General features: G+C 51.0%; 1 long non-coding RNA gene across 1 annotated transcript; it reads left to right on the forward strand.

Moving 5' to 3' along the window:
- Positions 1-8302: 8302 nt before the first annotated feature.
- On the forward strand, positions 8303-9399 carry LOC107975284 (uncharacterized). The gene is made up of 2 exons (XR_001718701.2): positions 8303-8416; positions 9184-9399. It is a non-coding gene; the product is annotated as an uncharacterized LOC107975284 (long non-coding RNA).
- Positions 9400-26397: the final 16998 nt, after the last annotated feature.

Consider the following 26397-nt stretch of genomic DNA (forward strand, 5'->3'; position numbering starts at 1 on the left):
GGAGAGCTGAGCCCAACTCTTGCAGATCACTTGGTTGCGGGGAGGACTCACTGGCTATCCTGGCTCCCTGGCCAAGCCCCATCCCCACGTCCACCCACTCCCACCTACCTTGCCCAATCTGCACTGGGCCCTGGAGGATGTTGCCAAACACTAGGTCATTGACCTTGGGTGTGGGGTAGGCACAGCAGGGAAGGTGGGGGGTGGGAGAGGGGCCAGCAATCCCTGTTTGACTGGAGCTGTTCCAGGGCTGCTTGGGCTGACCCGACTGCTCCCATGTCATTGCTGAGCTGTCGGGGCTGTAGAGTCACTAGCCTTACAAATCTGGAGGCAGCAGGCTGTGTGGACTCTGGCCTGGTGCCCCCTCTCTGTGGCAGTACCTGGTGTGTGTGTGTGGGGCCTTCCAGGTGCCTGACCCCTGCCCACCCCAACTTGCTGCACCCTCTCCCGGGAACATTCTCAGTGGAAGCTCATAATCTCCTTTTAAAAATCCTGGTTCACCCCAAACTGACTTGTAGAGGCCACTCCAACCTCCCACCTCGCCCACATTAGGATTCCAACCAGATAATTTCAAATGACACCCCACCCCCCAACCTCCTGCTGCTGACAGCTTCCTCCTTCTTCCTAGCTAGCTCATCCTCCATTCATTGTCCCCTCCTAACTCTCCCCCATCTCCCTCCCTCTTAGCCAGCTCACAGGCAGGACAGGGCAGAGATTCAGGAGGGCAAAGTCTTCACCCCAGGAATGAGGTGGTTTGAGTTCCCAGTTTTGTCCCTTATTGCTGTGAGACCTTGGACAAGTTATTCAATGTGTGTCTTAGTTTCTTCATCTATGAAGTGGGATTAATAATAGTACCAATCTCTTGGAGTCATCAGAAAGACTAGAGGGAGTGGTCATTATTATTAATTCCTTACCAACCTCCCTTCCCCCACACCCCTCCTCATCCAGCCTTCACCCTCTCTACTCCCCCAACCCCCAATATACACACAGGAATCGGGAATTACATAGAGGGTGAGACGTATACCAATGGCACTTCATCAGAACTACTGCCTTTCTGAGACCTGAGGGCAGTAGTGTGTTGGAGCCAGTCTGCTGCAGCTTGGACAGTTGTAAACTTTTCTTCCCAACTGCTTATCCATTGACTTCAGGTTGGTAGTCTGAAGTCAGCCATGGTGGGAGTATTTACACCACAGAAATTGGCAAATGCTACAAAAGAGGACTTTTTCACCCAGAGAGCTGGTCGTGAAACAATAACCAGCCACTGCCTGGGGGTCAGGGTACCCTGAACATTGACCACAGCAGCAAGCACCTGGGAAAGGGCTAGAAAGGCCCTGGATGGGGGGTGTGGGTAGAGCTACTCAGCCCCATCTCCTTTTTCCTCCCCTCCAGCCCCCTTCAGCCCTGTGCCTGGACCACTAAGGTTGCTTCCTGACTGAGGACCCTGTACCCACTCAGCCCCCTCCACTCTCCTCTCTACTATCTTGAAATAAAAACCAACCTTAGGCCCTCCTCTTAGGGTGAGGGTGAGCCCCCCAGGCCATGTAGGCTCTGGCCCCTTTCTTCCTGCTCTTCCTCTGAGTGCCTCCACCCTTATTCACAGGCTCACTCTTGTCTCAGAGCCTCTGCCTAGACTGCTCTTCCCAGCCTCCAAACCCACTTTCCAGGGCTGATCTGCATTCACACTTCAATGTTCTTCTCTGATCACCCACCCACCCCACCTCAAGAACAATGCTTATCACAGTTTTTATCATTTTTGTGTGTGCAGTTATTTCAAGTTTTTCTCACCCACAGAGATGGAAAGCTTCAGGAAGGGAACAGGTTCTGGCTTGTTCAGCACTAATCTCCCACACAGGGCCTAAAATATAGTAGGTGCCTGATAAATATTTACCAAATGGATGAATGAACTATCCCGTTGGAACACTGATGTTAAGCAGTAAGGGAATGCTTTTAAACCAGGAGGGAGGGCTGTGCTTACAGTGGAGACCTGAGCACAGTGCGGAAGTGCAAGTCCCTGTCCCATCTTTACTTACTGTGTGATGTGGGAATCTCCATTTCCTCTCCTGTAGGATGGGATCATAATAATGACAATCACACACTTGGCAAAACCCTGAGGTTGCTACGCCATCAAATGCAACAACAGACGTGAGAATCTTCTACGAACTGCCCAGCCAAGTCTGCAGAGGACTGACAATGGGCTTGGATTCAGATCCCAGCACTGCTGCTTAGTAGCTGGGTCAGCTTGGAGAAGTGACTCAATCTCTTTGAGTGTCAGTCTCCTCAAAGATGCAGTGCAATCTCTACCTCATAGGGAAGTAGGAGAGAGACAGTGTGTCTCAAGCACTCAACACCAAGTCTAGCACGGAGTAAGCCTGAAGCTCAAGTGGGCATCCACTGTGACTATTACCTTTATCGCCAAACATATTTTATACAGGAGCTGTGTAGCATTGCTTATTGAGAAACCAAAGAATGATGTTATAGTATATGTTTTTATAATACCCCTAGGACAGGAGGGTGGGGCAGACTTTGGGGAGAGACCTCCTTGAGCATCTCTTCATGCTAGGCACTGGGCTGTACACACATGGGGAGCTGCCAGCCATCTCCGCCTGCCCTAAGGTGGTTCATTCTACAGGCTCATTCATCTCTGGAAAGTAAAACCAGCCACAGTGGAAGGAGCATCTGAGGCAGATCCTGGCCACAGGCAGAACCCTGTGGGAATCAGGCCATAGGACATTTATGCAATATGGTTGAACAGGAACAGGGTAGTGGCCTCTTAGAGCTCAGCTTCAGATCACAGGGAAATGGGGTTTCCCATAGGGCCAGGGTAGGTTCAGGATGGAGGCCAAAACCACTTGGGTAGGCTGGGCTGAGCACTTGATTGGGGGGTCAGGAGAGGGAGGTACCACAATCTGAGCACCTCCTATTAATACTTGGCAGGCTGTGGCCTGGGCACTTTAAACAGCATCAAAGCAATCCTACCAGGTAGGTGCTACTAGCCCATTTTCCAAAGGAAGAAACTAAGGCTCAGAGAAGTGAGGCCAAAATATGCTGAACCAGAATTCTACTCCTTGAGCAGGCAGCTTTCCACTGACCCAGCCTGCCTCCCCCGGGGAAGGAACCTAGGTGCTGACGGGACCTGTCCTGGGCTGTCTCCAAGGAGAGAAAGCAAGCAACAGGGCCCAGGACCCTGGACTCTCTCCCCCAAGTCTCCTCCACTTCCAAGTAGAAGTGGAGACCTCTGTATGCCTCTAGAAGAATAATATTATTAAGAATGTTATTAGCTATAATTTAATGAGCGATTATTATGTGCCAGTGAGCTTTCATTAACTCATTTAATGCTCACAACAGCCCGGTGGCTGGGTCCCTGTCTACCTTTATATATGGATGAGAAACCAAAGTCCAGAAAAGCTAGCATTGATTCCTCTGGCGCCTCTTCTACTTTTTTGGAAAATAAAAATGCGTTGTTGCAATACTTTGGAGCATCAACCCAGAATCACATAACAAGAACAGAGGAATTAGTCAGTTGCAAAGTCCTCCCTTGTGTCTACCCCAAGTCCCTCAGGCTGCAGTGAGAGCTTGACATTCCCCAGCTTCTCTGGGCCAGCCAGCAGCCACCCCCTACCATGTGGCCTTGGCCCCTCCTCTGCTGGGAATCAGGAGGGGGGTGGTCCTCCTTTGTTCCCCAGGCTTGGGGGAGCATTCCTACCCCAGAGAGGCCAGCTGAGGTCACGGGTCTATGCCCCCTCCCCAGGCCAGCCTGACCAAGCTGGCAGCCCCGTCAATCAGGTGCAGCCTGCTCAGCAGCCAGCCTTTTATTTCCTAAATTAAAAGGGCTTGTGATTCCTGATTGAATTAAAGGCGGGAAGGTCAGCTCTGAGACCAGCAGGGAGATTTCAATCACGGGAGACCGGAGGCAGCCAGGGTGGGCAGGGGGGCAAGGCAGGGAGCAGACAAGGCTGGGAGCAAGAGTAGGGACGGGCACCACCGCTTCTCTCCCAGGCCAGACCAGTCAAAGCATGGTACAAGGGTGGCTAGTCCACAGCACCCACCCCCACAACCCTTTTGAAAATGTCAGTTTGAATTAAAGAAATTTCATCCTCTGATACAGCAGACAACCTGAACTGCTGGACTAGGCAGACTTGCTTGCGTATCTGTTAGTTAAAATGCCCTCAGAAAAGTGAATTCCACAGTTTCCCTCATTTCCTACTGTCAACAGGTTCTTTCTGACTTCTCTCTTAAACTCCATGTTGGATCTTAAGGAGACAAAGATGACGCTACTTGCTTTGAAGTTATAAAGGACAGTCAATCAGCTGCTTTTTCGGCACCTATGGCTCAGGCTCAGGGATCCTGCAAACTGCCAGTGCTTTCCTGCGACCTGGGTAGACTGGGGAGAGGACTGCAATGAACACAGTCTTCCTGGCTGTGTGCTTGGGGGAAAGCTCCTCATTTGCCCAGGGACTCAGTTTCCCCATCTGTGCAATGGGCAGCATAGTCCGTACAGGATTTGCTGGAGTACTAGCCTTCCCTGGATAGTCAGGGTTGAGATGTGCCTTTTTGCTTGGGCTAGCACTGAGTCTACCTTATATATAACCCTGGAGTCCCCCTGCCAAGAGTCAAGTCAGGAAGTACAAGGGCTTGATTCCTATCTCTGCAGGGCAGATATGGAAGCCCTGGGGTAAATGCCCCATGTCCTCCAAGGATAGGCAGGAAGAACAGGCTTGACCCATGGTGGGGCTAAAGTTAAATATCAGGATGAACTGACTTCCTCAGTGAGAGTGGTTTCTGGAACTAGATCACGGAGAAGCCTTTTCCCCTCTCCCTACCCGCTACCCCCTCCGGTCCCGTGCTATCTCCATGCAGGCAGCCTTAGATATAGGGGTTGCACCACAAGTGGTGGGACTGAGATCAGACGTGAGAAAGGACTTCCTAATGGTGGGCGAGATAAGGCAGTAATATACATCATCTAAGGAGGGGTGCCTGTGGGGCACGTTTAAGGAAATAGGGAATCATGGGCACCACCTAAGGCAGTGGAGGTAAGCTCTGGGCCTGGAGCCAGAGAGCTGGTTCCCTTCTCAAACCTTGCTGGTCTTGAGCAGGTCCTTTGCCTCTTCTGCGGAAGGGAGGTGATGATGCCATCTTAGCAAACAAGGCACGCACAGGCTTCTAATGGCAGAGTGACATGGGCGGCTGAGGGTCGGTTGTGTGGGTGGCTTTTTCCTGTATATATGAATTTTATATTCCCTTCCAAAAAGTCAGTAATATCTTTTTAATGCCTTGGCATAGCTGTGTCTTTCTCTACCAGCAGATTCACAATTCCTGTTCCATGTTCCAGACACTGTTTTAAGTACTTTACATATATTTAACTCATTTAACCTTCTCAATAACTGTCATGATCCCCATTTAGAGATGGGGAAACTGAGGCACAGAGCAGTCCAGTAATTTGCCCAAACTTAGCAGTAGCAGAGTGATGGTTTGAATCGGGGCAGCCAGGCTCTGGAACAACGCTAGCACTCAAGCTAGAACTCTCTGTGATGAAAGAGTCCTTCTGTATCTGTGCTATGCAGTGTGGCAGCCATGAGCATTTGCCATATGACTTATGTGACCAAGAAACTGGATTTTACTTTTACTTCATTTTAACTTAAGTAGCTACATGGGGCTAGTGGCTGCTGTATGGGACAGTACAGCTCTAGAGACCCTGGGAACACCAGGCAGGCAGGACGAGGTCATCACTGAAGATCATTCAGATTTGTCCCTCTCATCCTCCCGTTACCCTCCTCCTGCTACTTCCAGCCTAGACTTCCAGGAAAGTTCTCCCTTTCTCCCACATTCCCCTGTGAGAGCTTCCTTGTCCATCAGCAGGTGTGTGTTCCACCCACAGCTGCCTCCTTGTTCCTGACATGCTTGAAGCTGTCTTGGAAGACCAGGACAGCCCCATGCAGGGGCCTGGCCTGGTCCCTGGTGTCTGAGTGAGCTCCCTGTAGGGCCTGGCCTATTGGTGCTGGCAACCTCTCTTGACACCAGGGAGAGACCACTTCTCCCACGAAGGGGGCCCATCCCTCCTCGGTGGACACTTTGTGACCTGAGTCCACTGGGGAGACATATATGGACAGCACTCCCACACCAGGACCTCAAGCTGGAAGCTCCCTTCTAGGTCACACCCTGTCCTGAGACCTGAGGTCTCTGCAACTGATGGGGTGTCCTGACAGCTTCCTGCTCTGCCCCTCAGGGGCTGAGGCCCAATAGAGCGCTAGATGCTAGAACCGCAAGGAGTCAGTGGTGCTACGGAGGGCTGGAACTCATTCTGAGCCTTGAAGTAGGAAAAGTTGTAGGTGAGCTAAGCCTGTGGTAGGGGGCATATCCTGCAGAAAGAAGAGTAAGGTCAGAGGGGTAGAGGCACAAAGGTTTGGCTGCATTATCATATAGGAACAAGGCAAGAGTTGAAGCCACAGGGAGCTTGGGGAGAAGAAGCAGCTAGTAACGCTAACACCCCTGTTTTAGCACCTCTGCAGGCCAGCACAGTTCTAGACCCATTATGTGTGTTATCTCATATGGCTCTCAGAACTGCCCTAGGAGGTAGACAGACCTTACAAAGAAGGAAAAGGAGACTCAAGAGGGGAGAGGCACTTGCCCAAGTCACACAGCCAGCAGCCTGGCTTCACCGGCACTGCGCATACCTGGCCTGCTTCCAAAAGACACGTGGACTTGCTTCTGCAAACAACAGATTTTCAGGAGGATCATGCCAGGCTTGTACTTTCTTATTCTTTTCTTTTCTTTTGAGACAGGGTCTCACTCTGTCACCCGTGTTAGAGTGCAGTGGTGTGATCATAGCTCAGTGCAGCCTCAACCTCCCAGGCTCAAGCAGTCCTCCCACCTCAGCCTCCAGAGTAGTTGGGATTACAGGCCTGAGCCACCACACCCGGCCCAGGTTTGTACTTTGAAAAGCTCCCTGGGGCTGCTGAATGAGAATGAATGGGAATGGGAAAGGCAGGAGACAGGAGCTGGGCAGGAAGTGGTGGCAGTAATTGAGAAAAAGAGGGCCTGGCCTGCTATGTGTAGGAAGCTAAGTCAGCAGAGAGAGGGAGAAGGCCCCAAACTGCAAAGTGGATCCACAGGGTGCTGTTGGCTGGGGTGGAGCTGAGGAGGGACTGCCAGAGAAAGTGATGACTTGCGTTTAGATCATGTCACTTTTGAGGGGCCCGTGAGAACTTCAGGGATCTGGAGCTCAGGAAGGAAAACCTGAGGTAGAGGAATGGATTTGGGGGCCAGTGTTGATGGTTGAGACCTTGAGTGGGTTCTGGGAGAAGAGAAGCAGCCCCCATCTTACCCTGAGGACTCCCAACCTCCCAGGGACCAGCAGAGGGTTGGGAGCCCTTCAAGAACACAAAAACAGAGACCCAGGAGGACGGGCATCCTAGTAATGAGGGAGGTCAACATGGGGAGACCCAGGAGGACGGCCATCCTAGTAATGAGGGAGGTCAGCATGGGGAGGCCCTGAGCAGGCCAAGGAAATAAAAACTCAAACTGGACCCTCCAGATTTGGTGCCCAGGAGGTTCTAGCAGGGACAGCAGAGGGCAGGAACCAGGTTGGGCTGTGGGGTGAGGACAGCATGGAAGGCAGGCCATGGGGAAGGGGCGCAGCTCTCCAGGAAAAGGGAGAAGATGAGGCAGTGGTTAGAAGGGAGGTGGAAGAGCACCTCTGGGGTCCCTGGGTACACCCTGCCACATGAGTAGTCCCTGGAGCTTCAGGTCTGCGTGCCCTGGCTCCTTTATGCCAAGTGTGGCTTCTCTGACTTCCTCCCTCACACGCTCCGCAAAGCACTCAAAAAAGTGCTGAGCCCACTGCTGGCCCTGGAAAGGGTTTGCTGATTCACGGAGGTGGAGAGTCTGGCAGCCTGAAGATGGCAGAGGACTCCACCCTGCCTTGGGGAAAGAAAGCAGCCTGGAAGATGTAGGAGAGGCCACAACATTCTACTCATATACATCCTGTGCAGGGTGCAGGGCCAGAGATGGGCAAGAGCCGGTGCCAAGAACATATCCCTAGCTGGCCATCCTCTGAGGCAGAGGGAGCAGAGAGGTCCCAGAACTACTGTAGTTTTATACTAACTCTTAAAATTAGGTAGTGTAGTTCTCTAGCAGGTGAGGAATGAAGGAGGGTTCCTTGGGGGAGGTGCATTAGTGCTGGGCCCAGCGGATGGGTTCAGTTTTGCCCAGTGGAAATGGAAAGGGAAAGGACATTCCCGACAGCATGCACACAAGCAGGAAATCGAGAGGCCTTGTAGGCATCTGGCAAGGAGCCTGGGCTGGCTGGCTCCTCCAGCATCAGCTGTGGAGAGACATGACGCTGAAGGGAAGCTGGCCTCCAAGTCAGGGAGAGCTCTGAATGTGCAAGTAAAAGAGTTGGAGCTTTATTCTGCAGACAGTGGTGAGCCCTTGCAGGTTTTGCAGCAGGAGAGATCTCTGAGGGTATCTCCTCTGGCTGGGGCAGCTGTGGGAAGACCAATTGGTTCTTGATGGGAGGGAGGGGAGGGAATGTCCGTCAGGGTCTCCCACAGGGCAAGAACCCCAACCCCACAGTCAAGGCCAGGCTGGTAAAAATAGCTGGGAATCCCGCTAGATAAAAATAGCTGTGGGCAGGGGAACTCACCTGCACCAACAGGTAGGAAAAGTAGGTCATGGCTATGGGCCACCTGGGAGGTGAGCAGGAGGGAACAGAGCTCCTTCAGAGCCTACCACTTCCTCCTTCACCCGTGAAGACTCAGCCTCCTGGGCAGCTCTGAGCAAGGTCTGACAATGGAAGAAGGTCTGGAATTAGCTCTCTAGGCCTGTGGGCCACGTGCTATCTTTCCCTCTGGGGGCATTTCTACCTCCCAGCTAGCTTTGAGCATCTTCTGGCACCCTGCTTTGACTTCAGGAATCCACTTCCCAGCAGAATCTAGTGATTCGTTTCTTGGCGACATCACTTTCTAGACTCACTGAATTCAGAATCTATTAACCTCTTTATTGTAACTGTTGATTTATTGAGCATTTATGAAGTTCTATGCGTGGTGCTAACTTTTTCACAGTACAAGAATAACCTCTCTGAAATATGAATCTGTTCTCCAAGAGCCAAGCATCTCTCTCTCGGAACTTTTGTCCACACTACTGGGTTTTTAAAATTATCATACAGTAAAATTTACTGTTTTTCTTCAGGTATACAGTTCTATGGATCTGAACATGTGCAGATGTGTGTATCCTCCACCACCATCAGGATACGGGAAAACTCCATCATCCCCTAAAAACGCACTCATGCTGTTGTTTTATAGTTATATCCTCACCCCACCCATAGTCCTGGCAAATACTAATATGTTTTCCATCACCATAATTTTGTCTTTTTGAGAGTATCAAGTAAATGAAATTACAGTGTGTGACATCTTGACTGGCTTCTCTCATTTAGTATGAAAGTCTTTGACATTTATCCAAATATTGTTGCATTTATCAATATTGTTCCTTTGTACTATTCAGTGGTATTTCATTGTTAACCATTAACCCATTGAAGGACATCTGAGCAGTTTGCAGATTTTGGCTATTACAAATAAAGTTGCTATGAACATTCAGGTACAGGTTTTCATGTGAAGAGATGTTTTCATTGCTCTAGGGTAACTACATTAGGAGGGGGATTACTGGGTCACATGGTAAGTGTATACTCAAAGATGTAACTTTACAAGAAAGCGACGAACCATTTTACAAAGTGTCTGTACCATTTTACATTCCCATCAGCAATGTATGAGAGTACTAGTTTCTCTGTGTTCTTGTCAGCTCTTGGTTTTACATTTTTTAATGTGCTATTCTAACAGGTATGTAGAGGTATCCCATCATGGATTCAATTCACATTTCCCTGAGTGTTAGTAATGTTGAATATCTTTTCATGTGTTCGTTTGTCATTTTTATATCCTCTTTGGTGAAGTGTCTGTACAAGTCCTTTACCCATTTTTTTAATGAGATGGCTTGTTTTCTTGCTTTTGAGTTTTGAGAGTCCTTCGTATATTCTGCATACAAGTAATTTGTCAGATATGTGGTTTGCAAATATTTTTTTCCCAGTCTGTACGTTGTCTCTTTACTTTCTTGACAGTGTCTTTCTTTGACAGAGCAAAAGTTTTTAATTTTGATGCAGTTTGGTTTATGAATATTTCCTTCATGGATGAATCATGCTCTTGGTATCATTTTAGAGCTCTTCACCCAGCCCCAGGTCATAAAGATTTTCATATATGTTGTCTTCTAACAATTTTATAGTTTACATTTTACATTTTGATCTATGATTCATTTGGGGTTAATCTTTGTATTTAGGTCAAAGGTTTTTCTTTGTTTATGGATGACTAGTTGTTCCAAATTCATTTGTTGAAAAGATTATTTTTTCTCCATTGAATTGCCTTTGTACATATTATTCATATTTGTGTAGATCAATTTCTGAACCTTCTGTTCTGTTTTACTGATCTGTATATTCATCTTTTTGCAAATTTCACACTCTCTTGATGACTACTGTAGTTTTGAACTAAGTCTTAAAATTAGGTAGCATAAACTGGGCAAGGTAGCGTGCATCTGTAATCCCAGCTACTCAGGAGGCTGAAGCAAGAGGATTGCTTGAGCCCAGGAGTTTGAGGCCAGCCTGAGCAACATAAGAGAGACCTCATTTCAAAAGACAAAACAACTGTCCCCCTCAAAAAAAAAAAAAAAAAAAAAGAAGAAGAAGAAAGGAGATTGGGTAGTATGATTCCTCACACTTTATTCTTTTTCTCCCCAAAATTGTTTTAGCTATTCTAGTTCCTCTGTCCTTCCACAATGTTTTAGAATCTGCTTGTTAATATCTAACAAAAAAATCCTGCTGGGATTTTGATTGATATTGTGTTAAATCTATAGTCCACTCTGGGAAATTGACATCTTTATGTTGAATCTTCTGTCCATAAATATGGTATACCTTTCCATTTGTTTAGGTCTTCATTATTTATTGCAACAGCATTTTGTAGTTTTCAGCATACAGATCCTGCACATCACACTCGTCTCCTCCACTAGACTACCAGCCCCATGAGGCAGGGACCATGTCTGTATTACATACCACTGCGTTTACTGAGCTTCCAGAGGGCCTGCCTGGCATGCAGTTGGTCCTCACTAAATATCTCTGAGTGAATAACAGCACTTTTGCATTTGTCATCTAATTTAATCTACCCACAATCAGGTTAGAGATTACACTTCTTACTTCATGGAGGAGAAAACTGAGGCTTGGAAAGGAGGTATAGTGAACATATCTAGGATGTTCCTCAAGATTCTCGCCTCCTGGTGTACATGCCCTATAAAATTCCCTCCCTTGAGTGTGGAAAAAGGACCTATGAATACGATGAGATATCATTCCCGTGATTCGTTCACATTATAGAGCAAAGGTGGAGGAGTTTTGTAGATGTAATTAAGGTCCCTAATCAGTTGACTCTGAAGTTATCGCAAAGGAGATTTTCCCAGATCAGTCTGACCTAATCAGGTCAGACCTTTTAAATGAGAGTCTGGAGGACACAAGGTGGAAAAGTCAGAGGGATTCAAAGCAGCAGAGCTGCTCTTCTATTGGCCTTGAAGAAGCTAACTGCCATGTTATGGAGAGGGTCACATGATAGAGAACAGCAATATCCTGTAGTAGTTGAGGCCCTCAGTCCCACAAGGAACTTGGGAGAGAACCTCAAGCCTCAAATGAGATCACAGTCCAGCCAACACCTTGACTTAAGCCTGGCAAGACCCTGAGCAGAGAACAAACTTGTGGTAATTTGTTACACAACAATAGAAAATTAATATGGAAGCCTTTCCTAGGGACCCAGAGTTGGGACTCAAACAACTCCTGGGTTGCTGAGCTATGCTCTCAACTACTTATCTGTCTCCCAATGCCTTCTCCTCTTGGGGGGCTTGAGCCTTTTTGTTTATGCCTTTTGTTTTGTTTTATCTTTGTTTGGATATCAGGATTACAGAATCCTTGGTCTATGACAGTCTTATTAATGGTACATGCACAGCCCACTTTTATTTATGTTGGTTCGTTAGTTGGTTTTACTAATGCAATAAGCACCCTTAAACCCACCACCCAGAATAGCTAGTCCTTGACAATAACCCACATCTAACCACTGCCCCACATCCTGCCCCCGATTCCCCATCTGCAGAAATTGTCATATGAGTCCTGTGTTCATCATTCCCTTGCTTTATGAAGTTTAATGGCATAAAATTATTTTTTAAAGTGTAATGTTTTTTAATTTTATAAAAAGGGTATCATGCAGTACGTAATCTATTGGGACTTTTTCATCTCAATTTTCTGTTGCCAAGCTTCATCCATATTGCTCTGTGTTAGAGTATGTCATTCATTTTGACTGCTATGTAACATTTCACTATGTGACCACATCCCCACAACTCATCCATTCACTCTGCTCCTCATGGGCATTTGGGCAGTTTCCAGGTTTTTGCTATTGTGAACAGTGCTACTCTGAACGTTCTTGTGTAAGTCTCCTGGTTCAGTAATTTACCTCTCAGAGTCAATTTCTGCCTAAATAAACTAAAGGGGAAGGATTTTGTTTCTTTGCCACAGAAGATCCAAAAGACTAATAAAGCTTCTTGCTAGGAGCCTGCCCTTAACTGCACTCACCCCCAAACTGCTGCTTTCAGCAGATCCATCCAAATGTTGTCTGCCCCAGACACCCAAATCTGGGTCCACAAACCCCAGCCATCCACCAGGGGAGCATCAAGAGCACACAAGACAACTCCTCCTGGACTAAAGTTTCAATATCGAGAACTGGCTCTGAGGAAGTGTGCTGACCACAGGCATGGCTCATTCGCAGTTATGGGCAGGACTTTGGTCCCAAAGATATCTCATGTCACTGTGCACTCGGAATCTGCTATTCTGGAAAGCCCCCCAGCCTAAACCACAGCAGAGCATGCGATGACAGCGAGTGTGGTGACAAGTTAGCAGAGTGGGAAGTGAAACACAGCCATAGGCTGGTCCCTGCCCTGCCTGGCCTCGAGGGAGACCCTGATTGAGTCCCTGATCCCTCTTGGGCCAAAGTCTCCTCACATAGCTGAGGGGGGATGCACACTTAGTGAGATAAGAGGTTGATATCTGGTTAGATCTGGTTAGAAAGTGCGAGAGGGTGGAGAAAGTGACATCTGGTTAGAAGGTGTGAGAGGGTGGAAGGGGCTAAGAGGGTGGCCAGGGAGAACCCTGCCCAGGGCTGAATGGGAGGGCCCACATTGAGGGCTGATCTTCCCCACCTAGTCCACTCAGACTCACATGCTAATCTCCTCTGGAAACGCCCTCATAGACACACCCAAGAATAATGCCTCACCAGATTTCTAGGTACTTCTTAGTCCAGTCAAATGGACATGTAAAATAAAGCATCACACCATAGACACTTTCTTCAAACCCTTGGGGGTCAGCTATTAGTTCCAGAGGCACAACTGGAAAGGGCTCACAGGGAGACAGACCCAGGGTGGATTCCAGGGGCTTCCCTTGCTCCAGGCCTCTGCAAATGGATGCCTTGGGAAGGGCATGAGTGAGCCTCACAGCAGCAGGGAGGGCTCAGCCTGTTCATCTCTGAGGTCCTCCCACCTGGGTTTCTGTGGCTCTACAAAGGCTTTAGCCCATATCTGCCCCACACGCGTACCTCCCAGGCAGGCCTTCCCTCCATCCTCATCTTCTCTTTCCTTCCTTCTCATTCACTCAGCACGCCTTGAGAGAAGCACAGGGATTGGGGCAGTTAGTGTGGGGAGCGTGTACAGCAAGTTACACAGAAGAGTAGGAAGAACTCAGAATGGAGATGATGAGGCTGAAGGCCAAGGCTTCCTCTTAGGCTCCAGCCAGAAGCTGGGCTTGCCAGAAATTGATGCTTCTGGAGAAGGAGGAGGTGCTGATGACTCAGTGCCAGCCTGAAAGTCATGAAGGACGGGGGAACCAGCGTTTCCTCATACCCCAAAGGTCAGAAGGATGCATGGCTATCCCTGTAGTGGGTTCAGGCTATAGTCCCCGGTCAATCTAGCTTCCCACCCTTGTGTGTCCCTGGGTCCTGGCTGTAAGCTAACTGAGCCCGGTTTCCCGCACAGCAGCCCTGCTGTCCCACTAGCATCAGAAGAGGAAAGCAGGACTGTCTAAGAAGCCCTGTCTGCGGCGGTGTCCACAGGGGGCGTCTGCATGGGCTCCTCACTCCTGCATGAGCCCCGAGTAGAACAGTCTCTGAGCTTGTACTGCCTGCAGAAAGAATCGGAGGAGGTCAGTCTCTGCTCCTGAAGTTATGCATCAGGGAATGAGCAAGGCTGGGTGGGTCCTGTGAGTGAGAGGATGTGCTTGCACAAGGGACCAGCGTAAAATATGCTACTTATTTGGCGCACCAGCCTTGAGGTACACCCTCAGGCGTCAAGGTCTGGGGAGGTGCTCACATCTGGTAGAGTCTGCGCAGGCCAGTGAGGCAAATATCAGGTCATCACTATTTTGGGTTTCTGTGCAGGAAGGGAGCCAGCCGCGACCTGTGCTTTCACCATAGAAGGATAGAGAGCTTCCTTCTGTAGCCCAAGTTCCTACTCACCTCCCATCCTGGCCCCCACAAATTGGACTCTTTCAGAACAGAGGCCTCTGTCTTAGCCTAGTTTCCCCTAAAAGTGGAACCTGTGGGAGCTTTGGTCTCAGGGGCAACTAAGCTGATTTGGGAAGTGATACCAGGAACAGGATCAAAAGATGAGGGTGGGGAAAGAGTGAACAGGGTGTCAACCAATACAAGGATATGTTATCTAGTTGGCCACCCCTGTGATGGGTGTTGACCCCACAGAGATCTATTTAAGAGACTTACGAAATGTGTTTCAAAACAGTCTACCCAGAAGGGCAAAAAGGGATCCTTTAGCTCCTGTATCCCCCATTGCACAAAGGTGACTCCAAGGGAGTCCCTTCTGGTGTGCACTACTTAAGTGCTAAGCAGTTCCACAGGTGTCCACCCGTAGGACATCAGAGAAGTCTCTGGCAGGAAGTAGGAGGTTCTAGGCCAAGGCAAAGTGCCATTTAATTGCACCTTTGCAGAGCCCACGAAGCTTGCATGGAACTGGCCTCTAAAGCAGAGGTCAGAGTAAGCGATGGGCACAGAGAAATTTGGACCAAAGTGTCCAGTAAAGGTCCTTTCTTTGTGCCTTCACCAAGCCATCAGCAGCATCAGCAGCGTGTTACACGGCCAGCTTTTCAGAGTTGAAAAATATTTTCATAGAGTCAGAGAAAGCTCGGAGGTGGGACGTCATGGTGGGAGTCAGCAAATTCCAAGTACCTAGCAAGGTTTCAGAGCTCTGCTCCGCTTTGTCCAGCCTGAGGACCAGTCTGCCTTCTCTCCTTAAGGGCTTCCCTAGCCAGGGGGCCGGGAGCCAGAATGAAGCAAAGGCCATTCAGCCTGAAACTGCAGCCAGACCTCTCCCTGAAGAGCCTCCCTGCGCCCAGCCCTGCTGAGCCCTCTCTCCGCACACATTTCTTTCCTGCCCAGCCGGCCTCAGTTCATTTCTCAAGCAGCGCATGTGGGCTCCTCCACTTTCTCCCTGTTCAATGTCTTAGCTCCACTTTTTCCTGGGCTGCACCCCAGCCCCCTCCTGCATGCCCACCCACCCCCAGACATTGGCGCTGGCTTTCCAGGCCCCCTGTTGCTTGGCCCTTTCCAAGGCTGTTTGGGACCCAGCCCAAATCAGCAATTACAAGTACCCACTTTTCCTCCTCACTCACACAAGGTAGCCATTGTCCACTGTACAAGGGAGAACCATCTGTGCTCATGTTGCAGTAAAAAAGGTTGTTTACCCAGGGTCGTCAGCACAGCCTTCATGCTGTGTCCCCCCACTGCATGGCAAGTGCAGGCCAAACACGTGTGGGCCTCATGGGCCCACAGGTTAGGTGCAGAGGACAGACATGCAAGGCCTGGAACAGACACAAGATGGGCACAGAATGGGGATGCAGGCTTAGAACAGATACACGGGCAGCTACCACTTGAGGCCTTAGCAGGTATGGTCCTTTCTCAGCTGTGAGTTCCCTCTGCTCAGGCCCTTAGATGGATGCTCCCTCCATTCCTCCTTCCTACCTCCTCACTTAATCCTTACTATAAGGCCAGGAGAGTGGTTCACGCCTGTAATCCCATACTCTGGGAGGCCAAGATGGAAAGACTGCTTAAGGCCAGGAGTGTGAGACCAGCCTAGGCAACATAGTGAGACCCTGTCTCTAAAAAAATTAAAATTAGCCAGGCATGGTGGTGCGTACCTACAGTCTCAGCTACTCGCTTAGGCAGGAGGATCACTTGAGCCCAAGTTTGAGGCTGCAGTGAGCTATGATCTATGATCATACCACTATAGAGCAAGACCCTGATTCTAAAAAAAAAAAAAGTTCACAACCCTCTGCCCTCCAAGGTGGGTCTGATGATCCCATTTAATAGACAAGGATATAGGGGCTCAGAGATGTTCCTTAACTTATCCAAGGGGAGAGAGGAAGAAGGAAGGATGCAACAAGGTACCTATAGAGAACCCCAGGATAGCAGAGCTGGGAGAGCTAGACCTGAAGAAGTTTCTATTCTTCTTTATGGGAGAGGGGACAGTGAGTTGGTTAGGTTGTGTGGAGAATTCCTCACTGAGCTGGAACTTGGGGATTTGGCTCCAGGCAGGTGGGGCCAGCCAGAAGGGTTGCCCTGAGGGGCAGATGGTGACCTATGAAACACTCTCCCCTCCGCATTAGGGAAGGGAGATTTTCAGCCAGGACATCCCTGCCCTGGAGACAGTGATATGTGTAAGACACCTCTTGGGGGCATAGCTGCCCATATCTGGCTTCCCCACAGCCATGATCACCCTGGTGGGCTCCTGGGTGGGGAAGGGATTGGCAGGAGGATCACTTGCAAGGGAAGTCAGAGCTGTTTCCAACATTCACAGCAGTGTCCCAAGGCCCAGAAGCCCCCAGAAGGAGCCAAAGAGACTTAGTCCCCACAGGGCAAAGGTAACCCAGGGAGCCTGGGTGGTCCTGAGTGACCACCCATGGGCAGGCCGGGCATTTTTGTTCTTGGGAAACCCTGTAACTGAGATCCTGGGGGTCCAAAGGGACCTCCAGGGTCACGTCTCTCACAGCCCAGGCCCTGCCCTGAGGACATGGGTCGCAGTGAGAAGGCCCTCCCCTGTACAACCCCCAGGCCAGTTGCCAGAACAGCAGAGTGAATATGGTATCAAGAGGTCAGGCTCAAGCCTACACTGTCCAGCCTCCCCAGCCCTTCAAGATAGCCCAGGCCACAGAAACACCAAACCAGCAAACTTGGGAAAGGCCATTGTCCTCTGCAATGGAGCTTGAATCAGCATTACCCTCTCCAGTGTTGATACCTCATAGCCTTCTCTGTCCTCTGCAAAAGGCTGAACACCAGAACATTCCAGAGCAGGACACAAGCATCCGCCGCCCTTGTTATGCCTCCCGCAGCCCAGGCCTGGCTGCCCTGCATGGTCTTGACATCTTCTGACATCTCTGGGCAGCATCTGTAACAGGATGTTTCACCAGCAGCCTCTTCACCCAGCTGACCTTGATGGGGGGGCACATGGAGAGAGAGGAGACTGCCAGCCACCCCAGACAAAGCTTGCTGGTTCTGCCCCTACACTCTGCCCAGGCTCTACAAGCCTGAGCCAGAGCGGAAACTGGTTGGAGGCTGGAAAGTTTGGAGGAAAGCTTTCTGATGGGAGGTGATGGGGAGAGCAGCTGAGAAGGGGCTGGGCATGGTCTCCCTGGGTGTCAAAATTCTAGAATCAGTGAATCCCTGCAGCTCAAGACCTTGTGCCTACAGTGTCTGAGATGTGTGTTGCTCCATATGCCCTGGGGAACCAGCTTCTAGGTAAGCTCTCAGAAATCTCACAGTGTTGGAGTCACAAGACCTCTGAGATACAGCCCTCCAAGTTTTCTATGGCTGCAAAACAAACCATTCCCAAACATAGTGCCTTAAAACAATAATGGCTTAATTTCTCACAATTCTGGTGGTAGTCCTGGCTGTTCTGCAAGTCTAACCTGGGATTAGGCCACTTAATCAGCTGCATTCAGCTGGAAGGTCCAGAGTGGCCTCAATGGCAACTCTGAAGCCTCCGTGCTATCAACCGGCTTCCTTGCGCCTCCTCTTAGTGCCTGATCCTCCAGAGTCTCTCTCTCCAGCAGAATAGCCTGGACTTCGTTACAGCGTGGTGCCTGGCTTGGAGGAAGAGGAGACAGGGAGAGAAGGCAGTCAGGCCTCTCTAGGGTTGAGCCTGGGACTGGCACAGCATCATTGCATTTTTTTCAGTCAAAGCAAGTCATAAGGCCAAGCCAGATTCAAGGAGAGGGAAAATAGAAACCAACTCCTGGCAGTAGGAGTAGCAAAGACTCTGTGGACATCTCTCACCCACCTCGGACATTTATCAGTCTCTGGAGAGTCAGGACAGAGCCAGATTGCCTGACACAGACCTGGAAACTTAGAGATGGATGAAGTCCCCATTCCTGCCCCTGGGACTCTCTGCCCTCAGCCCCCAAACCATGACCTTCCTGAGTCCCTCTGCTCACAGTGATCCTGGAGGCCTGGCCTGGGGGTGGGAAGGGCTGGGATCGGAGCTGCACAGGGTGGTGGGGAGGAATTAGGTCCCTTTTCATACCAACTGTTGAGGCATCTGAACTTGATCTAGGGATGGGACTTTGGCTATGGGATGTGGGGAGAGGGTGCCCCCTCCACGCAGAGGCCCATCCCACAAAGGCTTGAGCAGAGCCTGAATGTGGACACAAGGCAGGCTCCACTTAGCTCTCCACGTTCACCTGTCCACAGGTAAGGCTGTGACAGATGAACTGAGGCCACCTGTCCTGGGGAGGCTGGTCCTAAGGGACCCCAGCTCTTCCTCTCCTCTTCCAGGTGATCTCCTGCACAGGTGCCAAGTTCCCACCACACTGAGCTGCATTCAGCAGGCCCAGATGTTGGGCAGCCAAGTCGGTCCCCTGAGGACCCACCCCTCCTGTCTGCTTTCATCTAATTTATTCACTCAGCCACTTGACAAATATTTACTCAGCACCCGTAAGATAACAGGCACTGTGTTCGTCGCAGGGGATATATCAAGTGAGCAAAAGAAAAAAAAACCCTATCCTCTTGGAGCTCAGATTCATGAGATGGTGGGAGGCAGTGTGTCTGTAGACAATAAACTAAATAAATCAGTAAATTACGGAGTCTTGTGGCTGCCATAACAAATCACCCACTTGGTGGCTTACAACCAACAGAAATGTGTTCTCTCACAGTTCCGGAGGGCACGCATCTGAGCATCACTGCTATCTCTGCCTCCATCTTCAGGTGGCCTTCTTCCCTCTGTCTCTCTGTGTCTCCTCTTCTCATAAGGACATTAGTAATTGGACTTAGGGCCCACTCTAAATCAAGAGAGCCTCATCTTGAGATACTTAATTATATCCGCAAAGACACTATTTCCAAATAAGGTCACATTGTGAGGTTCCTGGTGAACACGAAGTTTGGAGGGAGACACTATTCAACTCACTGTGGCCATATGCACAGGTTCTAGGGGTTAGAACATGGACATTTTGGGGTACCACCATTCAACCCACTGCAAACATATTAGAGATTTGGAGAAAAATAAAGCAGGGTAATACAGAAGAGGGGCCCTGTGGTGGGATTGGGAAGGCAGGCCGAGCATTCAATAGGATGGTTAGGAAAGACCTCACTGAGAAGGTGATATTCAAATAATGACCTCAAGGAAGTGAGGGGGTGACGCATATGGCTATCTGAAGGAAAAGCATCCAGGCAGAGGGAACAGGTAGCACAAAGGCCCTGAGGCAGGAGCGTGCCCAGTACATCTGAGGAATAGGAGGCTGGAGCAGAGTGAGCGAGGGCTAGACTGGTGGTAGGGTGGGATTGCTGGGGACTTGCAGGCCACACTTAGGACTCTGCCTTCACCCAGAGGGATATGGGAGCTGAGGCAGAAGAGAAACTTTGTTTTCATTCTCACTGCAGAGCTGAGCGTAGACTGTCTGGGGCCACTGGCTGAAGTGTAAATGCCCACTCCCCCGCCCCGCCAGGGCTGGACATGGGCAGCACGCCCTCCACGGCTCTGGGGTGGCTTCCCAGGACTGTGTCATAGACAGGCGCCTCCGATCCCCTGCCACTGGACCCCCCGCCTGCCCACAGGGCTCAGGTTTCTCCTCATCAGCTGTATCCACCAGAGCTTGGGAAAGTCGGCTTTCCAGGAAGATTTCATCATTTTCCATTCGGAAAAGTTTGCTGCTCCCACCACTCCCTCCTCTACTCCCAAGGCTGAGAAACAAGCACTGAGACTTTCTGGAGCTCAGAAAGGCCCATGGGCTGGGGCAGGTGAAGCTTCCAGCCTGCCTCATGGCCACCTGCAACCAGAACCACCCCATTCCCCAGCTGGCCAGACTCCCATCTCCTGGGGGATCCTCACCTGCCCCCACCCCATGCTTGCCCCCCATGGGATTCTCTGTGGACTCCCCCATCATAGTCTTCTGCCCTGGCACCTCTGTGGCCTGCTAAGGGGGAGGCCACCCCACCAGGCAGAGAAGGCACTGGAGAGAGCTGCGAGAGGAGGGAAGAGGGCTAGGCTACCCACCTCCAGGACTCTCTCATGAAGGCAGAGCCACTGATGGGAACCAAGCACATGCCTTGGCTTCTAAGGTGAGTGGAAAATTCCCTTAGCGCCTCTGCACCAGTGTTTTCCCCTCACCTCTATTGCCATTGTGGGATCTGTCAACAAATATAGAGTCTGTCAGTGTTTGCAGAGCCTACCAGCGTTTGCAGAGCCTGCCTGGTCACAAAGCCTATTGTTATTTGCTGAGATAGTTTCTTTCATTGCTCCAGGGGGCCCCACCCACTGCACAATGGTGACCAGTAAAGTTTCCTCTCTCCCTCACCCCTACCCTGCCCCACACTCCTCCCTGAGGTCTCCCCAAGTATCCACAAGGCATTTCCCCAAAGGCCCTGAGACTTAGACCTACAGACACCCCACAGCAAATCCACACACTCCCCATTGGACCTTCACTCATGAGCCCTGTATAAGCCAAGGTGTGGGGGGCCAGATGGGGCTCCAACCCCAAGAAAACAGAGAGGCCACCCCCTCCTGAGCTCAGGCCTGAAGGAAAGCATAATTTGAAGCCAAGCGGAAATGAACCTCTGTCATTTTGTAGCTATGGCATTTGGGCATCCACTCGAGTTTCTGAGTCTCAGTTTCCTCATCTATAAAACAGGGATGCATCAAGGCATATGGCTGAGGTAAGCTCAGCTGAAAGAAGACGGAGAGTCAATTGGCTGCCAGTGACACATCTAGTTGTGCCAGGCATGGGGCTCAGTTCATCCGCAAAAAATCTTCCAAGAGGTGAAAGAAACCCCAGGCTTTCCTGATATTAGCTCTGAGAGGTGAAAATAAGTCTATATGAGTCTGAGCAGGGACTCAGCTCACCCTGACCCTGACAGGGCAGAAATGTGTCAGGAACTTGGAGAGGGCTGATGTGGAAGCCCTCAGCCATTAACCCTTCTCCTCTGGCCATTCTCAATGTTGCTTTGACAGTGAGTGCAGGCGGAGGGATAGCTCTCCCTTACTGACTGTGAGCATGCTGAGGAAGGGGCTGTGTGTTCCCCTCAGACTGGGGCTCCCTGAGGATGGGGCCAAGTCTCCCCTCAGACTGGGGTTCCCTAAGGATGGGGCTGCGTCTCCCCTCAGACTGGAGATCCCTGAGGACAGGCCATGTCTCCCTTCTGAGACTGAGGCTCCGTTTGCTCTCAGCCCCTAGGCTCTCCAGCTGTACTCCTGTCTCACGGAACAACCACCCAAGAGAACAGGGTGATAGGGTCTGCTGAGCAGAAGTGCACAGGGCAGGTTGCGGGTACTCCTGAGGAGGGACGTGCTGATAAAGGGTAATCTCCCTGAGCACTTGGCTCAGGATAGACAAAGGCTGCAATCAGAGGGTTCTGTTTCGAGCTTCCAGCCAACTGTCTCTATCAAGTGCCTGCTGTGTGCAAACCCACTGACAGGTACTTTGGGAGGACCAAGAGGACTTATGCACGGTGTTTGAGCTCTTGGGAGAGAGGCTGATGCCTGGTAGGGGATGCACAGACACTCAGGGCTCCTGGGAGAAGAAAGGGAGTGAGTTCCTCAGTCAGGCAGTCTTCTCAAAGGAGACCCTGTTAGGGTCCAGTTTAGGGCAGCGGTCAGTGGCTTTGGAGCTTTGGGCCTGGGGGAGCTCCTGAAGACCCTTTTCCCATCCTGCCACCTCTCCCCCTCCCATGCTTATCTGGCAACCTTGCTCCATGTTTTCCCTGGAACATGTTCTTCCTGCTCCCCTCAGCCCCTACTTAAGGTTAAGCCCTCTCTTTTGCTTCTGTCCAGCAAGTCCAAGGCTGGGTACTAGGGCGCAGGGGAAGGAGCTTGCTCAAGAGCCCGTGGAGGGCCCCTTGGGAGCCACCTCCTGGCTCCTGAGCCTAGGAGTGTCTAGGAGCATCTTACAAGAAGCGTAGATGATGAGGTGTTCTAGAGAAGGAAGGGGGAGCCCAGGAGGAAGCTGTCTCTTCCATCTTCTGCCTCCATGCCCAAATCCTTTAGAGGGAGCAGGTTCTGTAACCCATCCAGCAGTGGGCTCTCACCAAATTGTCCCATTTCCTCTCCCCTCTCAGTAAGGTGAAACCAACTCATTCTCTTCTCAGCCCTGCCCTGGGTTCTGGAGCAATGAGGAACTGGGTATCCTCAGTTGGGGCTCCCCACTCAGCCCAGCAGGGCAGAATGGGCCCTGAGGGGCAATGATGATAGGGAAGGTGAATGTGACCCATCCTCACAGATCCCCAGTCCAAGGGGAGACGCAGCCCCATCCTCAGGGAGCCCCAGTCTGAGGGGAGACACAGACCCATCCTCAGTGGGCCTCAGTCTGAGGGAGACACAGCCCTGTTCTCATGGGGCCCCAGACTGAGGGGAGACCCAGCTCTGCCCCTTCAGGGCTGGTCTGACTTGACCTTCAACGTCTCAATCCCTATTCAGGGAGTGATGACCAAGAGGTCACCTGAGCCACCTCCTGTCTTAAGTCAGGGTCCTTTCACTCACCCCATGAACTGAGGACAGAACAGGCATGGGACAGGAAGGAGGCCTAGAGACCCCTGATCTAACTGGCCACTGCTTGGCAGGCCCCTTTGTTGTCACCTGTGGGTCCCCAGACTCTCCCAACATCCTGCTAAATAGCATTTCTCTCCATTTAGGAGTGACCCCCGGGAATGGCCTTGCCCTGTCCCGTCAACCCCTTCCCTTGCCCCAGACACTGATAGTGGCTGAAAAGCAGGCCCATGGGGTGAGGGAGTAAGGGAATCCTGATAAGCTGACCTTCCTCAGCTCCTGTTTTGGCTGAGGCAGGCTGGTGGGCTGTTTGGTCTGGTGGGCCCATGGTGGAGAGGGTCCCCTGTGAGGTAGGGGGTCGCAGGCTCAAGGTCTCACTGGGTTGAGACAGCCCATACCTTGACAGGAAGGCCAGGCATGAGAGCCCTGCTGAGGTTCCTTCCGCCAGGACATGGCCCCTCTCTGGCCCATCAGGACATCCACCTCACTCCATGGTCACCATCCCAGGAGATAAGGGGCTCCCCTGAGCCTCCCTCACAGCTTCTAGCACCCCACAGGGTCCCTCGGGTCCCCGTCACTCTCCTGTCCAGAAACCTTGCCCCAGCAAGGAAAAGAGGAGAAGGTAAGAGTTGCGTCCCCACAGGAAACTGAGGCACAGAGACTGGCAGAGACCTCCCCAAACCCCATCTGCCCACTCCTCAATGGTAGTGTGGTAGAGTGATGAAAATCTGGGGGACCGATTGGGGGAATTGAACATGAGCTGCATATTAGATATTGCAAACTGTTTTGTTCAATGTAAGAATGGCATGCTGGTTTATATAGAAAATTTGGTTTATTTTTTAGAGATGCATTCTTAAATGAGTAGAGGTGACATGCTATATGTCTATAATTTACTTTTTAATATTTCAGCACAGAAAAGATGAAGCAAATCTGGCAAACAAAATGTTCATTATGCTATTCTGGTAATTGGTACTTGTAGTTTCGTTGTACTGCTCTCTCCATTTGTCTGAATGTTTAAAATTTCTCATTAGAAAAAGACAAATGCTGTTCTAACCTAGGTTTGAATACCAATTCTACTTCTTTGCTGTGTGACCTTAGGCAAGTCACTTAACCTCTCTGGGCCCCATTCTCTTTAAACACCACTGTTGTGATGTTTAAACACAGTAATGGATGGGGTGCACTAGTACAGTGCCTCAGACATAGTAAGTGCTCAGTTAAAAATGGTTGTTTTTTATAGCCTGGGAAAGTAGCTCATGCCTGTAATCCCAGCACTTTAGGAAGCCAAGGCAGGAGGATCTCTTGAAGCCAGGAGTTTGAGATCAGCCTAGGCAACATAGCAAGACCCCATTTCTACAAAAGATAAAAAATAAAAATAATAGAAAAGGGTCATTATTTGTGAAATGAATGGAAAAGGTGTCTGTGCTTGTGTGTGTGTGTGTGTGTGTGTTAGAAGGAGTGGCTTCTCAAACTCTCAGCCTCAGTTTCTCAGCCCTCAGGAAGCAGTAGTTAATTACTTGGGTCAACAGCCACACCCTCAGTCCCTACTCCATGTCACGGGCTGTGATGGGTGCTGGCAGAGGGGAAGGATTTGGGGTGCAGGGCCCCTCTTCACAGGACCAGTGGACACTAGTTCCTTAGAAGGAACACTGAAGTTAGTGGAGCCCCTCCTCATTTTGCATCCAGCCTAGGAACAGAGCAACTCCGTTTGGCCATGTGCAGTCGCCAGCTTTGGGGACAGGCAGAGCTGAGGGGCTGCCCCCTCAACACCCCACACAAAGGAGCAGAGCAGGGAGGAGTGAAAGCCCCGTCCCGAGGACAAGGGCAGTGGGGCATGTGCCGGTAACGGGAGAAGGCCAGCCCTTTCTTATTTTGGGAGGCAGGAGGCAGCAGGTGGCTGGCTGGTGCTGGGACATGTGAACCCTCCTGTCGGGGGCCATGTGGTCAGCAGCAGGGCAGCCTGGCAGTGCCGGGCTCAGCCTAGGCCCCACATGAGCCCATCAGCCAGACACATTTGTGGCCACAGAGGGAGGGAGATCCAGTTTCTCCACAAGGGCATCCTCTGTAGCACAGCTTGGAACTGGGGGAAAGGACACCTGGCACCTGCCCCACCCCCATATTCCCCAAGGAAGCTAACTCCAGGGACCTGAGTGTTCGGAGGAACTCCCAGTCTGAGTGGGGAGATGCAATCTTTATACCCCAGGAGTTTCTAATCCATGGGAGACACAGCCTCTGCCCTGAGGCAGCCCTCAGTCTGAGGGAGAAAACACAGACCTGGCATCAGAGAGCTCCAAATCTGAGTGGAGAGGCCCATTCTGAGGAGGGGGTTGGCCACAGTGAGGGCACGGGGGCTGCAAGGGCTGGAGCACTCCATTAGGCTGGTGGAAGCCACAATGTTGCAGGTTCCTGCAGGAGCCAAGTTATTTTGGGTGGGCAGGAGGAGCAGGCAACTTTCCAGATTAAAATAGCTTTCCCTGGGTGTCATTCCTGAGACGTGTTCAGATCCCAGCAGCATGCTCGTCACACGGTTATGTTCCTCCTGTCCCTCCCAGTCGGGTGGGCAGGGCCAGGTTGGCAGTCCTGCCCAGGCTGGAGGAGGTAGGAAAGTAGAGATGAGCCTTGCTTCCTAATCAGGGCAGCACGGAAATGTGAATCCAGTCTCCGGGGCCACTGAAAGCTGCCCACCACTTGCCCAACTCCTTCTAAAGGGCCTGCAGTTCTAAGAACAGGACACAGTCTGAGCACTGCACGGTAGCGCTCACCCCCTCTTTCCCCTTCGCCATTCCTGCAGCTCTTGCCTTCTTCCATGGGCCACCAGCTCCAGCTATCTCTGATCCCTGCCCCCATGAACTCTCTGCCTTTCCTGCCCTCCCCCACCCACCACACAGAGGAATCCAGATGCCTTGCACACGTGACTCCTCTGAGCTGGGCAGAGGACCCTGGCCAGGCCCAGACAACATAAATACATCCTGAGAGTTTACATTGTGTGGGCCATGAGTACACAGCAGTCGGCCGGCTGCTGCCCCTGTTTACCCCTGTTTATTCCCTGGGGGTTCACGGACAGGGCGCCACCGTAGGAGGAGGGTGAGGGAATCCTTGGGTGGCTGCAGCTGTGTGGATGTCAACGTACTAAGAACCCCAGGAAAGCTTGTAGGCCTCACAGGCCACTCCCTCCTACCACGTCCCAGCTGCCCTCCCTGTTCCAATGAAGATGCCGTGATGCACGTGGGAGTCTGAGTACAGAGTGGCCTCCCTGAGTCTGTGGTTGGGGGGCCCCCTGGCCGTCCTTCCCCTTGGCCCTCAGCCCTGCCC

Source organism: Pan troglodytes, chromosome 5 (assembly GCF_028858775.2).
Source record: "Pan troglodytes isolate AG18354 chromosome 5, NHGRI_mPanTro3-v2.0_pri, whole genome shotgun sequence".
Classification (NCBI taxonomy): domain Eukaryota; kingdom Metazoa; phylum Chordata; class Mammalia; order Primates; family Hominidae; genus Pan; species Pan troglodytes.